This window comes from Mastomys coucha, unplaced genomic scaffold (genome assembly GCF_008632895.1).
Source record: "Mastomys coucha isolate ucsf_1 unplaced genomic scaffold, UCSF_Mcou_1 pScaffold22, whole genome shotgun sequence".
NCBI lineage: Eukaryota > Metazoa > Chordata > Mammalia > Rodentia > Muridae > Mastomys > Mastomys coucha.
Window position 1 is genome coordinate 14,791,807 of NW_022196905.1, and position 17,066 is coordinate 14,808,872.

General features: G+C 34.2%; 1 pseudogene; it reads right to left on the reverse strand.

The window, feature by feature from the left end:
* Positions 1-11,259: 11,259 nt before the first annotated feature.
* The window catches only part of LOC116070974, an 8,060-nt pseudogene continuing 2,253 nt past the window's right edge, over positions 11,260-17,066 (reverse strand).

Here is a 17,066-nt window from a genome sequence, read left to right on the forward strand (position 1 = left end):
TTTTTTTTTTTTTACTTCCTAATTCATGTGCTGTTGTTAAATATTTGTTTTTTGTTTTTTTCAATAAGGAAAATTTTGAATCCTCCTGTTTGCAAACTGAGAACCACCCACGTTCCAGAATCAGGTGCTTCCCTTTTGCCTCCTTAGTGACCCAGCATCAGTAGCCAAATGCAGCAGACTTCCACTGTCACTGTGAGTTGCATATTCTCCTGTTGCATATGCCGTATCTTTTAAAGTCCCTGCCTTCCTGGGTTACCCTCTCTTTATCTTCCATAGGAAGCCTTTTCTATATCCATTTCCACTCTCAATAAATCTCTCCAGTGAGGTCTGTTACTGAGTATGGCTTTGTGGCATTTGTCCATCCTCTGATTGCTGAAAAAAAAATTCCTAGTGCCTTCTGTTTGTTTTACCTCTTTCCTGAGTTAGTGCTTGTCCTACTTTTAATTTCAGTACCTTCCTTGTTCACCATCACCAGTTCACTGACATCTTCTACCTGGATGGCAGCACAGCCTTTGGACATACTTATTTTTTCATCAGTCTTGATGAACCTACTCACTGTCCTTCCCACTAATCATTAATAAGGTACTTTCAAACTTACAAACTATATTTTGTTATTCTTTCTACATGGTCATTAAAATAATTTTTCTAATGGTATGGAAAGGATAATTTGTAATTAGATTCCCACTTGTCTCACTAGTCTTATCTGTTGCAATGCCTGTAGAATTTTATGTTCCTCTTTCATGTCTATAAGACAACGATTTCTTGTTAGTGTATAGGATGTTTTTCTCTTCCTGAGCACCATGTTATCTCATTCCCCTTTTATTGTTTTTAGAAGGTTATTGCTAATTCAATGTAAAGTTATTTTAATATCTTTTCAGGAAACTTTCACTGATCTGTTGTATTAAATATGTTTGTTCCATGGTCAAATAATTATATTGTTTATGTTTAATAAAACTTTGTTATATTTGTTAATTGGTTATTAAATTTTTGTCTTTCATGATACTCTTTGACTTGTTTATTTACAAGCTGAGTTACATTTATTGCAATATCTAATATTGTATCTGTCAGTTTTAAAACTTGTACCTATGAAGTATTTATCCATATAACACATTAGAACTGAGAACTAAGAACCTGAATGTAACTTTGCTCAAATTTTCTACCTTTGGTAAAACAAACACCTACTTGCCTAAATAATTAAACTTGTTTAAATCTAATATTGTTGCTTCAAGAAATTTTAGAACATATCTTAGAGCATTAAAAGATATAACTATGCCAAAGGAATTCAACAGAAAAGAGGTAGTATTCCTATGACTAACAGTAGTAATATATGTATAAAACAACACTCTCAAAAGTTGGCTCAAAAAAATATAATGATTGGCCTTTCAGAAAACCAGGTAGCCTGTCAGAAAAGAAAGCTCCTTCACCACATAATAGCCAAAAACACTAAACATACAGAACAAAGAAAGAGTATTAAAAACTATGAGAGACCAAGTAACATATAAAGGCAGACACATTAGAATTACTCTGGACTTCTCAATGAAGATTCTAAAAGCCAGAATTATACTTTAAAAACCTGTACACAACCAAATTTGAATATCTAAAAAATTATATAATTTCCTTTTTAGGTACCACCTACCAAAGTTAAATTATGATCAGATAAACAATTTAAATAGACACATAGCTCCTAACGAAAGAGAAGCAGTTATTAAAAGTACCCACAACCTTCAAAGCCTGTGATAAGATGGTTTCAGCAAAGCATTAATTCTACCAGTCTTTCAAAGAATTAACACTAATATTCATTAAATTATTCCATAAAATAGGAACAGAAGGACCATTGTGCAACTCATTTTGTGAGACTCAGTCACTTATCTTGATACCAAAACCACATAAAGACCACAAATGAAGAGTTACATATCAGATTTCCTAAGGAATATAGGTATAAAAATACTCAATAAAATACTTTCAAACCACATCCAAGAATATATCAAAAAGATGATTGACTATAGTCAATTATGCTTCATCCTGGAGAAACAGGGATGATAGTTCAATATATGTAAATCAACAAATACAATCTACCATATTAAGAAACTAGAAGAAAAAAATCCACCTAATTAGCTCACTAGATGCCAAAAAAAGGGCTGTGAAAAGATTCAGCACCCTTTCAGGATAAATATCCTGGAGAGATTAGGTACTCAAGAAATATGCCTAAATATAATAAAGGGAGTCAACTGCAAGCATATAGCTAACATTAAATGAAATGAACCGAGAATCAAAGCAATTCTACTAAAATCAGAGTCAAGACAAGGTTGTACATCCTTTACATATCCTACTCAATATAGAACTTGAAATACTAGATAGAGCAATAAGAAAATTAAAGGAGATCAAGGTAACACAAATTGGAAAGGAAGAAGTCAAAGTATTTTTACTTGCTGATATGATAGTATACATAAGTGACCCTTAAATTTCACTGGGGAATTCCTCCAGCTTATAAACAAACACTTTTAGCAAGTTTGTTGGTTAGAAAATTAACCCACAAAGGATAATAATCCTTCTATATATAAATAACAAACAGACTGAGAAAGTATACAGAGAGACAACACTTTCTACAATAGCCACAAATAATATAAAATATCTTAGGGTAACTTTGACCAAGCAAAGGAAAGTCTTGTATGATTTAAAACTTCATATCTTTGAAGAAAAAAATAAGAATATATCAGAAAATAGAAAAATCTTCTATTCTCATGAAGCTGTAGGACTAAGCTATTAAAAAACAGACATCCTACCAAAGCAATCTGCAGAGTCAATGCAATCCCTCTTAAAATTTTCCACATAATTCTTCACAGATTTTGAAAGGACGATTCTCAGCTTCATATGAAAAAATAAACACACAAACAAACAAACAAACAAAAATACATGATAACTAAATTAATCCCAAACAATAGAAGAATTGCTAGAGAGTTGACTACTCCTGATTTCACGTTATACTACAGGGCTATATAACAGAGTCTGCATGGTACTGGCATAAAAACAGATGTACTGATCAATGAAATTGAACTGAAGACTCTGACATAAATACACACACACACGTGAATACATGGTACTTTTTTAAAATAAAGAAGTCAGAAATGTACGTTGCGGGAAAATCATCTTCAAGAAATGGTGCTAGGTAAACTGGATATATTCACGTCAAAGAATGCAAATACATCGATACTTACCCTAAACAAAACTCAAGTACAAGTGGATAAAAGACTTCAATATAAAACCAGACAGTGAACTTGATAGAGGTGAGAGAATGAAATATTCTTGAATATATTGGTACAGAAGAAGACTTTGTGAATAGAACATGAACATCACAGGCACTAAGACCAACAATTAATAAATGGGACTTCTTGAATCTCAAAATCTTTTGTAAGATGAAGGACATCATCATTTGTACAAAGCAGCAGCCTAGAGAATGAGAAAAAAATATATATATATTTTTACCAACTGTACCTCTAGTAGATTTCTATATTTGAAAATACATGAAGAACTCAATAGGCTAGATATAGAAATAAAAACCAACTAATCCAGTTAAAATGAGGCATTATTATAAACAGGGAATTCTTAATAGAGGAAACTCAAGTGGCAGAGAAACACTCAAAAAATATCTAACATCTATCCAGAAAATGTAAATCCAAATTACTTTGAGATTCTGTCAAAATAGCTAAGATAAATAGCATAAGTGACAGTTTATGTTGGTGATGATTAGAATAAGTGAAATATTCCCTGGTGGGAATAAAAACATGTACAACTAATATGTAAATCAGTGTGGAATTTCCTCAGAAAGGTGGGAATGGATCTACCTTAAGATCCAGATATCTCATTCTTGGGCATATTCTCAAGGGACTATCTACCCTACCACAAGGGTATCTGCTCAACCCTTTTCATTGCTGTTCTATTTATGATAATCATGAATTGGAAAAAAAATCTTGATGTTCCTCAACAGTAGACTGGATAAAAAAATGTGTTATATTTACCCATAGAGTATTACTCAGCTACTAAAAATATGACATCATGAAATTTTCAGGGAAATGGATGAAACTAGGAAAAAGCTCATCCTGAGTGTGGTAACCCAGACTCAAAAAGATAAATATGGTATATACTCACTTATATGTGAATATGCTCTTAAATAAATAGTAACCAAGCTAGAATTTGTAGATCCAGAGAGGTATTGTCACAAATCAGGATTGAGGACAGAAACGAGAAGGGAGCCTCAGACTCAGAGGTCAGGTTACAATAATTTATTTATTTATAAATAGCAATAAATATGGAGATGGGATAACATTTGTTCACACACACATACACACTTCAATAACCTCCGATTTGGCTTGATGTCGTAGCCTGGCTTGATAATGGCATCTCAGGTAAGGTTTGTAAAGTGTCCCTCTGTTTTCTGGTTCAGCTGGAGCTCAGTCAGCAGTGTGGGCTTGTCTTATTCTATGGGCATCTGCGTCAGTGGACTACCACAGCATCTCCATGGGACTCTGGGAGTAAGTGATTTCACACATTACTTCATCTGGCATTTACCTTACTTCAACTTTATCATACTCATGCACACACTCTAGGCTTGATTTCCATGGTTACATTCATCCATGGTATCCTTATGTTGTTTACATTTTGTTCCTTACAGGTATGGAATAAAGGAAGGGTCTAGGGTGGACACATGGATATCCCTGGGATTGAGAATTGGAATAGATTTTACAGGTTGACTTGGGGGGTGGTGGTAAGGGAGGAAGGGAACAGGAGGACCAAGTGGGGAGGGAAAGGGTAGACAGAGGGAGAGAATATGGAGAGAGAGAGAGACAGCTGGAATTGAGGTACATTTTAAGGATGATATTGAAACTTTACAATGGATACTTTCTAAGTACATGAGCATGATTCTAATGAGGTCTTCTACTAATGGGGAATAGAATGTATCAACTGGCCATTTCATCTTTCCTAACAAGCCTCCCAGTAGTGGAACTGGGTTATATTCAATTAAATTGTTGGCCAAGGTGGGGCACATGACAATCCCCAATCAACCCAGACTGTTGCCAAGGCAACTGTTTGCTCTCTTAACACTGACAGAGAGGCAGGGAGTACTGCCCAAGATAATACTCATATAACTCTTTGGACATGGAGAAGTCTAGCCGGTGCCTACATAGAGCATTCATCCAACAGTTGAGTTTCTTTGGCGTTGGAAGATAGTCTGTAGGCTACCAATCTTTGATCTATAATCTGTCCTACCTGCAAGATATGCTAGGGCAATGATGGGACAGAATTTATGGGAGTAGCCAATCAATGTCTAAGTTGACATAAGGCCACTGCACAAGATTAAACCACAACTCAAACTTCTTGGGCTATCAAGAACCAGAGAATAGATCAAATCAAACATCACTGGTCTAAACAAAGGAAAAGTATCAATAGAATGATTTCTAATGATATTCTGCTATCTTAAATAGTAGAGCCATAATCAGTCATTATTAGAGAATGTTCCTCCAGCAGCCGATTGGAACAGATGCAGAGCCCAACAGACAAACATACTCAGAAAGAGAGTTTAAATGGGAGGTCTCCATCAATCCTTCCCCTTAGATCCCAGAAAACCTTGTAGAATTGGAAGCAGAAAGAATGTAAGAACCAGAGAGAATGGAGGACACAGGAGAATAAGGTCATATGAATCAACTCTGCAAGGTATTATGAGCTCAGAGAGACTGAAGCAGCTATCATAAGGCTGACACAGGTAGCCACCAGGTCATCTACATATACATATACAGGTCATATACATATACATTATAGCTTTTAGCTTAGGATTTTAAAGATACAACTGAGTGTGTGAACAAGTGGATCTCTGATTTTTGTGCCTGCTCTTAAGGCTGTTTTCCTCTTGCTGGATGGTCATATCCACCTTTGATATGATGGATTTTGCTTTATTTTACTATATTTATTTTGACACATTTGGTTGTTATATTTTGGAAGCCTGATATTTTGTAATGAGAGTATATTCAGAGGGGAGAAAAAAGTTAAGGAGGAACTAGGAGGAACAGAGAGAAGGGAAACTACAATTAGGGTATATTATATGAGAGACTGATTTTTCAGTGAAGGGAAAATTTCATAATAAAGAAGTGTAATAATTACATTTAAATCCATAAAACTTTTATTAATATAAGAATACATAGATGAAAATCAACACATTTCCCTTATGGGAAATGGGAACATGATAGGTGAAAAACTGGACTAAATATTTTAAATTTAAAAAATATATTTTAAAATACACATTTAATAAAAAAACTTGCATCATGAAGATAGAAAACTCTTAAATGTAAATGAAAACTAATAAAGTTAAAATCTGCAGAAAGAGAAACTGACAACACCAAAGATTATAGATTACAGGTAAGTAATCACTTTCCATATGAGATACATCATCTGTCTAGTAATGAGGTACCACTGAATGTCAACTAAAATAATAAAATATAGTAAAATAATAAAAAAATGTAATAGCAATTGGATGAGTGCTCAAGGAAATAAGCATTCTCAGTCAACATGGTAATAAAATATAGTTCTACCACACTGAAAGACAATTTGGCATGATGGAGAATATAGACTTCACACAATGAGTAGCACAAATGGTAGAAGAAATTTAACTGATATGAGCCAGAAGCATCCGAGATGTCTTTCAGCAGCTGAATAAATAATAAACGAAGGAGCATTCATAAAAGTGGTTGCTCCTCAGCAGGGCAAAACCAGTGTGGATTTGTCTAAAATTCATGCTATTGAAATAAATTAAATTGTAAATACTCATATCACGATTCCACTTATAAGAGTAGATATCAAGAATTCAAGGGAGAATAATAGAGTTTCCACTGACTCTCAAAGTAGCAGTACTGGACAAAGAAGCCAAAACTTAAGCCAATGGGGATACCTCAGATGTAATCTTTAACAGTATTAAATTGTGAATATACTAACATAATTCACATGTGTGAAATAATCTCACAGAGTAGATAAAAGAAGAGCAGTTGACTTGTGGTAACCTTGGAGACTACTTGAGGCTACAAGATCAAAAGGAAGAAAATAGGATAAACTGTGCCCTATTTAATAAGGCTGTTTCCATGGAATAGGAGATAGCAATCCTGCAAGTATTATTGAAGGTTGAGAGTATTACAATAAGCTGAGAGTGGACAGTTTTAATTGTTTAACTGGAAGATAATGGGAAACTCAGCTTCTCATTGTTGGAGTGGGAGAATTATTATAAGGAGAAAACACATGAATGACCCTTCCAGTAATAGAATGTGTAATTGTTTCATATTTAATGTAGAAATTGGTTTTCCTGCATAAGTTAGAAATTTTATATACCATTGCTTTACAGCTGAGAAGTCACAGATGGAAAAACAAGACAGCAACAATGGGGTCCTCTACCTCAAGAACTCTGGTTTCCATTGCAGTCTTTAATGAGAATAGCCAGGGTACCTGGGAAAATGCCCGGAACACAGCATAAATTACAGGAGATGATCCTGTAGTATCATGCGGTACCAGAAAGCAAAGAAACAGTGAAGCAAATACAGACAACATTGGGGAGATGTCACAGAGAAACAGGAGCTAACTGAAAGAATTTTTCAATGGTCAAACTTGAACATGTGCAAAAGTAAGTTGTTTTCACGATAAAAGAATACAGTAAATATATTTAAGGTAAGCACACACTCACCTGGAATAATTGCCCCCCCCCCACAACACTCTATTTTGCCCCTTCTCTTTGTTAAACCCCTGGAGATTTATTTCCACAACCTCATAACTTAAGAATAGTCAGGGGAAAGCTATTTAGTAATTATTTGGGAAGTATTTCACACTTATGTGGTAAGAAGAATTCAAAATTTCCAAGGCTATTCAAAACATGAAAATATGCTGTGGCTAAGAAAACCTAGAAAAAAATGAAACTAAGTGCAGTAAGTTATATTGAACAATAAATGATATTAAACAAAACTAGGAAATATGGAGTAGGTCTATCAGGCAATAACTTACCAGCATCTATATATAATTTGCAAAATTCCTTCAAGACTGAGTGTCTCAACTCCCAGTTAGGTTCGTTTGTATAGATTCAGAATCAAGGAGTTTTCCTGTAATGGGTCAGCCCTTGATTTGCCATAATATAAGGCCTATTCTTCAGCTGTCTTCACAGTCATATTACAAGATTTCCCCAACTCTAGGATGGCTCCACAGACCAAGCCTCCAAGCTTCCCTCCCAAATACAGGATGTAAAACTTCCCCTTTAGGGACAGGCTCCAGAAGTACTAATGGGACCCAACACTAGATAAACACACATGGACTCAGGCTTCATATTCTTTACCCAGAGGTTCAAATGCTAGCAGGAAAAAACAAGAATTCCCAAAGTAACTCTATCTATATTTCCTTCTAGCAAGCTTAATGAGAGTGTGTGGATGTGCTGTTGATAAGCTTTCTCTACTAAAACCAATATATAAATGTGATGAGTACATTTATGAAAGTATAAAAGTAAAAGGACAGTGACATAGGTCTCAAGGACAACAAATAATTGGGGAAACAGCAGACTATGTAGTGGGTTGGCCTGATGTTGCTTGAATTCTAATGCTAAGTGGAGGCCCCCAAAATCTGTAGTCTGCACATAGACCTGTGACACTGCCTCTAAGTTACTTTCTGATTGGAAAATAAAGATGCCAACAGCTAATAGCTGGGTAGAAGAGACACGGGTGGGGTTTAGGTTTCCTGAGTTTGGGGTCAGTAGAAAATGAGGAAAAGAAGAAGGTGGTGCAGGAGGTAGAATGAGAAGTTGCCATGATTAGGTGAGCCATAAAAACATGGTCTTGAGGGCTGGCTGATTGGAGTTAAGAGTAGTCCAGATGAAACATAATAAACAGTAAGTAATAACTCAGGGGTTATTGATAAGAAAGTAGATTCTAGTGGCACAGAGAGTAGGTTTCTGCCAGCTCTAGCACTGATTATGGATATTGTAACTATAAAGGCTGTCTGTGTGTTTTACCCTGGAACTAAAGGGTTAAAGGCAGGGTAGAAACCCCGGGTCAGGATTAAAAATTTCTACATTTCTACAATACTACCCAATGAACACTATGGAGGTCTTCAAATTGCCTGACAAAGAATTAAAGAAAATATTCAAAGAAATGATGTGTGTTAAAAAAAAATACAGCATTCAGACAAGAAAGGGTATCAAGAAAATGATCTGTGAGCATAATTGGAAGCTAAAACAATCTTGAACTGAAGTGCAATTAGAAAGCTGTTGGTTACTACTAAGATATAAATGTCACTATTGCATCCTTAGGATTATCACGCCATGATGTTCAGTGTGGTTCACAGATGACACTCTTGGTTGGTTATCTCCTTGGAAACTTGCACCATGCTTTCTGGTGTTATGAAAGCTAGTCCTTAGGTAAAAATCATTCAAATCAGATCTAGCTCAAGGTCTTCTGGGATTGTGCCAGAAGTGCGTGGTGTCCTCAGCCATAGGAAATTATCTTCAATCTCTATGGGGCAACTGATGGCAACAAAAATCACATGTGTAGTTTTGGGGGTTACTTGGATTCCCCTGCCTAACAGCTTAGAAGTAGGTTTCTAATATCTGGTACTGAGGCATTTGTAAGTCAAGGGTTCTTGGGGGAAGGTTTGTCAGAAATTAGATAACTTAATTTAAGCTAAATATGTGTGCACATAGACTTCTATGTATTGTGTATAATTTTAGGTAAATAAATAATAATATATCTTATAGCTTTTAAAGACACCTAGTGTTACTAGATCTCACAACTCATCAAGGAAACTTCTATTTGTAAAAGAAGGAGATCATTAAAAAAAACACAAAACCATAACTGCTCAAAAAGCAGAAAACAGTGATTGTGGGGTACCCAGAGCCAGCTGATATATCTATAACACAACTCCTACACCTAAGGCTCAGGGAACATCTTGAGACAGGAATCAGAAAGACTGTAGGAACAAGAAGACCAGGAAATCTCATGTGGGGATATGTATTTTAGAAATGACAAGAAAGCTTTATCTCAACAACATAGCTGCTACACAAGACCTAAAGAAGCACAATACTTTTAGTCCTGCTAACATGAAAATGGAAATCTCATGAGGCTTCTATCATAGGCAAAGAACCATAGGCAACTAAGAAATGCAGAGAGGAGGATAGTTTTCCAGTCTTCCTTACGTATGAGAATGCTCAATTGGTTATCCTATTACAAATGGTCAGCTCTGAAACCATATGCAGGCAAACTAACACTAGACAGAGTGATATAACTATATGACTTGTATAACACTAAATAGGTTATAGTTACTTGTGTAGGCACAAAGATTAATATACATATATACATTATGCAACCATATATATATATATTAGAAGAGACTGTGTTTCTGAGAGGGAGAAGATCATTGCATGCCCCTTGGTTTGCCACTGTCTGTGAAAAGTGATGTTTCTAACTTATACAGAAAAAAAGTTTAAAATATAGTACCACAGAAACCCAAAATAGCAAAAGCAACCTGGACAAGAATAAAACTGAAATACTACTTGACTTCAAAAGTTATCTTAAGTAAAACAATATCATCCTGGCATTGAAAACTAAACCTTTTCTTGCTTCGAGAGGAAGACAGTGGCATAACCACTGGAAGGTTGTCTTTATAATTCCTCCACTTACTCTATACAGGCAACTCATGTTAATTGCAATGGGTCAACAAAAATAAAAATAAATAAAACCAATATGTGAGTTGGAAGGAGACTTGCTTGAAACAAGAAGGGGCTAGTTGAGAGGGAGAAAAAGATAAAAGAGAAAGTGGAGGAATATGGTCCAATTACATTGTAAGTGTACTATATGGGTAAAATTATGAGGTAATAAATATATTACAACAAAACTATTCACCCCAAAAATATTCACTCCAAATATGAAAATTCAGAAATAAACCCTTGGCCTTTAGTATCAATTTATCTACAATAACAGCAGGGAAGGAGCCTTTTCAAAAGCTGACATTTTGCATACAAAACATATATACACTGAAGAGTAAAAATTGAGTTGCAATACTGTGGAATATCTTAGGCCAATGGTAAATATATTTATTTAAATATAGGATCAATATTTATAATATTTATAAATATTTATAAATATTTAAATATAGGATCAATGAAATGTGAAAGTCATTTAAAATTTTGAAGGAATAACCTCTGTGCATTTCATGGAGAATGGCGAATAGAGGAGCACAAAATACTTTCTTTCACTTTGCTTTTATTTCATCAGTTTCTATCATTTCACCACTGGCATTCCAAAAGTCTTGAAATTGTTTGACACTACAACCGGGAAAAACAGAGGATCTACTTTATTGTGCATATGGGGGTTTTTAGTATGAGTTTCCATTGGCTTTATTCTCTGACTTTTAATTATAAAGATGGAGTTTACAAAATTGTATGACTTTAAGCTTTATAGTGTATTTCTACATGAAACTTTTGACTTATTATATGGAGAGTTCTTTTTAAACCATATGGTTTTGAGGATTCTGGATTGTAACAAATAAAAAAATATACAACAGATAATTTAATAAATAAGTGAAACTAGGCAATATTCAACATCTTTTAAAGAGTCATAAAGCATTTTTCAAATGATTTGCTGTAAATTATGTATTTATGTGATACAAATAAATTACTAAACTTTAATGATGACAGAAATTATTCACTTTTATAGTTCTAAAATCCTATGAAATCATCTTTGAAACTTATTTTTATTACTAAAGCATAAGGCAGATATTTAGACATTAAAATCTTGTAGATTCTGTGTGATACTAAGATATACATGATGTTTGACGGTGTAATGTGAGCTGATAAAAAAGGCAAATCTGAGAGTCACCACCTACAGAAGGAGAGATGTGTGAGTACGTCTGACCTGTCTACGACACATCTTGCCTTTGAATGATCGTATATTGCTTGTGGACATGAAATGAACCAGGAAAGCATGATGAAGAGCATCACCATCTCGAAACGTTTATGCTTTTACACAATATATATGCTGAAGGATCTTCTTTCACAAAGTGATTGGTGAGTTATGTATAGCTTTTATCACCTAGACACAAAAGAATATACCTTCTTCTCAGCACCTCATGGAACTTTCTCAAAAACTGTACACATATGCAGAAACAAAACAATTCTCAATGGATGTAAGAAAACTGAAATAACACTCTGCATCCTATCTTACTATTATGGATTAAAAGTAGATTTAAGCAACAACAGAAACAACAGGAAGCTTACAAACTAATGGAAATCAGATAACTCACTTCTGTGTCGAAAATAGGTCAAGACAGAAATTACAGAACAAAACAAAACAAGCCCAATGCCTTCTTAGGATTAAATGAAAATGAAAACATAGCATATCAAAAGTTATGGGACACGATGAAGGTACTTATAAGAGACATGTTTATAGCACTATTGCCTACATAAACAAATGGGAGAGATCTCATACTATTAACAGGACAGCACAACCAAAAGCTCTAGAGCAAATGGAAGAAATCACACCCAAAAGGAGTAGACCACCATAAATAAGCAAACTAAAGTCTGAAGTTAATAAAAGAGAAATGATAGCAACAATAAATGCCAATACAAAGAACCAAAGAAACAGTGTTGTTTTGAAAAAAAAATAAGATTGACAAACCATTAGCAAAATAACTCAAAGTTGGAGCAAGAAGATCCAAATTGACAAAATTAGAAAGGAAAGGCATGTCATAACAACAGATACTGAGGAAATCCAGAGGACACTTTGAAAATATGTCCTCCACCAAATTGGAAAATATAAATGAAAATGACTAATTTGCTTTATGCATACCACTTATCAAGGTTAAATCAAGATCTGATAGTCAATTTAAACAGGCCAATAGCCCCTAGTAAAATAGAGCAATAATTAGAAGTTTCTCAGCCAGAAGAAGCAGAAGCTATATGTGTTTTATTACAGACTTCCACTAGACTTTCAAAGAGGAGTTAATGCTAATACTTTTCAAATTATTGTACAAAAGTGAAATAGAAAGAATATTTCCCAATTCACTTATGAGCCCATAGTTTCTTTGATTCCTAAACCACATAAAGACCCAAACAAGAGAATTATAGACCAATTTTTAAAATGAAAATATAGATGCTTAAATTCTCAATAAGTTACTTGCAAACTGAACTCAAGGGCACATCAAAAAGGTGATCTACTATGATTAAGTTGGTTCCTTCCCAGAGGTCTTGGAATAATTCAGTATACATAAATCAATAAATGTAATCCATTACATAAAATGCTCTAAAAGACTAAAGCTATATCAAGTAAATGGAGAAAAACTGAAAGCATTTCGATTAAAGTTGGAACAAGACAATGTTCATTCTCTCTATATCTAATCAGTATAGTACTTGAAATCTTACCTACTGCAATATGACAACTGAAGGTGATAAAGGGGGATACAAAGAGAAAGGGAAGGAATCAAAGTATCATTTGCAGATGATATGACAAAACATGAAGAAATCAAACTGAATTCAAGGACACATCAAAATGTTATCCATTATGCTTAACTTGGTTTTACCCTAGAGGTATAGGGATGGTTCAGCATATATCAATAAATGCAATCCATCATATAAATACAGTAAAATTCTAAAGTCATATCAACTAAATGGAGAAAAACTGAAAGTATTTCTATTAAAATTAGAAAGAAGACAAGATTATTTATTCTTTCATCATGAAAATACAAATCAAAACTACTTTGAGATTTCATCTTAAACGAATCATACTAGCAAGGTGAATAAAACAAATGACACAGCTCATGTTGATGATGTGTAGTAGGAAGAATACCCATCCATTGATGGTGGAGTGTAGACTTTTACAACTATTCAACTCAGTATGGAAGTTCCTCTTGAAGATAGAAACCAATCCACTTCAAGATGTTACTGACTTGAAGGCTATTGGCTAGCTTTTATACTGTTGGAAGCCGGTACTTATTACACTGAAAGAGAGAAATTAATCAGCAATTTTATTCAGTCATGACCTCTGAAAGCTCTGATAACCATTGATCTAGGAAGACATCCCAACTGGTACGATAGTGGCACAAATAGCAGGACAAATTTTATGAGACTATCTCACCACTATCTGGGTAGATTTAAGGCCTGTTTCACAAGATGAAACTAATGACTGCCATTGTTATCAAGACTAAGTACCTGTAGCTAGACAAATTTTGGCCCTACATGTCTGAGAACCTACTGTATTATTCTCTTTAGGGGACATACTTTTCAATTGATTCCTTATGAATCATTGTGCCCATAAATTAGTGAACTTCTCAACCCTCATCAGAGTGTTTCTTTCTGCAGGAGATGATGATTAACACAGAGATCCATGGCCAGTTAAAATACAGAGAATAAGATACTTGAACTGTTTCATATTAAGGGGAAAATATATATTATACCTTTTTCTATCCAGGCGAGGGACCTGTAGAATGGTCAGTGGCTATGAAAAATAGAGGTGACCGATGATTACAATGAAGCAGTATTTGCTCAGCATAACAGGACTGTTGTGTACATGAACACACAGAATTTGGAATAGTTTGAACAACATCTGCACAAACTCAAAACAGAAGAAATGCCAGCAATAAGCCATAGAGATTGACAAAGTTTTATCTTTAGGTCAAGGATTGCTAGTAATTGAGACACTGGGAAAAGGAGAGTAATTTTTCTTTAAGATTGTGGTCCCAGGTAGGTCAACCATATCCCCCTAGATGGCCACATAGTCAAGACTATATGAGCAACCCAAATTGTACTTGATGGTTGAAAAAAAATGGCATAGGAAGGCAAGGGGATATCTGTAAGCAGTTGAGGAACAGTTGTGAATATGATTAAAACACATTGTAGGAAATCCTCAGAGAGTAAAGTTATTTTTAAAAGTGACCTTTTAGATGTTGTAATTAGTGTATTTTTTCCTGACAATTTTTCTGTTTTAATGACTTCTAAGTATAGTACCAAGGAGAGTCAGTAAGACTGATGTAGCTAAGGAAAATGTGTCGGTTTCATTTAGGTAGGAGTTAGTATTATGAATGAGAATTTGTTGTTAGTGTTTCAACAGAAACTGTTCAGAACAAGTCTTCAAATAGAAGCACAACTAAAGCAAGGCAAGTGTTTCACAATTGTTGGAAATTTGATCAGAGACTAGACGGAGTCTCTTTCTGTGTTTTATACCTGTACCTTTACTCCATAAGTTAATGGAGCAGTTTTATACAACAAAATTCTCTAAATGGCATACATCAACTACACCTAGAAAATACTAAACAATCAAATCATGGTAGAGCAATGGCATAACGAAAACAAACAGACAAAACAGGAAACCCAAAAAACCTTAAATCAACCAAAACCAGCCAACCAACCAACCTACCGAAAACAAAACCAAAAACAACAACAACAAAAACACTAGACCTGAAAGTAAGCAGTATTCTTTGAGATAAGCAAAAAGATGGGAAAAGTGATAAGTTACAAAAAATATGTGTATTTAACAGTATTTAACTATAGATAATAAAACAGAAAAATATTCATAATCAGAGATATAGATTTTAATATACATCTCACAGTAACAGAATGTGAAATTTAATAAGCATAAAGTAAAAAAAAAATGTCTGGACATTTTCAATAAGCATTTGTTCCAGTTGACAAATAGAACACCCCTTCTATAATTAGTGTTCACTACACCTCCCAGAAGGCATATATATATATCTACCACTTACTAAAACTAACTACATGAGGGGGCATGAAGGAGTTTTTAAAAATATCTCGAATACATAGACCAGCAAAGTCTTGACTTTGCTTTCAGTGGAACTAAGCTAGTTAAAACCCAACAGCCAAATAGATTATTAGAAAAATCTTTCATTTTTGAGTCTTGAGCAATAAACTTAAATACTCACAGCTTTCAAAATAATCACAGTAAAATATTTTAAATGGAAAATAATTAGATCAGCAGATTTATGAGATACAGATAAAGATAGCTAAGAAATTTATATCTCACCTTAGTGAATGAAGGAGAAAAGAAAAATGTATTCATATCAGGGATATATCAGCATCTTAAGTTAAATAACATTAAATTATCAAAATGGGGAAAAAAGACAAATGAAAGAGAAAGGAGACACATAAAGAAGAAATTCCACCAGTAAGCTGAAATACATTATTAAAAAAAAAAAAAACTATTAAAACCACCAGCAAGTCCATTGTAAGTCTACTGCCAAGAAAGAAAATAAAATGCAAATTCTCAATTGCAGGAATGAAATGAGGCGATCACCAGAGTCTACAGGCAGTAAACTCATGGGATGAGGGCATTAGGACACCAATTTGCACACAAATTGTATACAATAGATGAAATGGAAAAACATTTCTCTTGAAAAAACATTTTATTGTAAGCAACACAGCAATAGTAGAAAGTTAGAACAGTACTATATTTATAAGTGAGTTGATTCTGGAGGCACTTTGTTGCCCAAATATCATCAGTGGTAAATTATTTTCTAATGTTACAGTAAAGAGTAATGTGAACTTTGTAAAACCTTATTCAAAAAATAGAAGTGGGCACACTTCCATCACATATTATTTAGCTAGAATAATTGTGATACTGACCCATCAAGGAAAGAAAATCACAGGTAATTATGTTCAGATATACAGGAAGGAGAATTACATACAAATCACAAATAACAATAAAAATTCCATACAAATTTCAGTATGTGACAATGTTGTGATATAGAATGAGTTTAAATTTTAATATAAATTATGTTTCTAAATGAGCCAAACCACATCATCACTCTAGTAAATGCATAAAATTTATTAGAGATAACCATTTACCACTCAGATCTTTGAGTAGCACTATTTTTTTTTAATAAAAAAATGATTTTATTTTAGCACATATGTCTGAGGGCACACATATGCTATAGCACGTGATGGTTCTCTCCTTCTACCATGTGGGTTTTGGGGACGTGAGCCCAGGTTGCCACACTCAGCAGCAAGTGCTTAACCCTGCTGAGCCTTCCTTCTTTCTAGTCCTAATAAT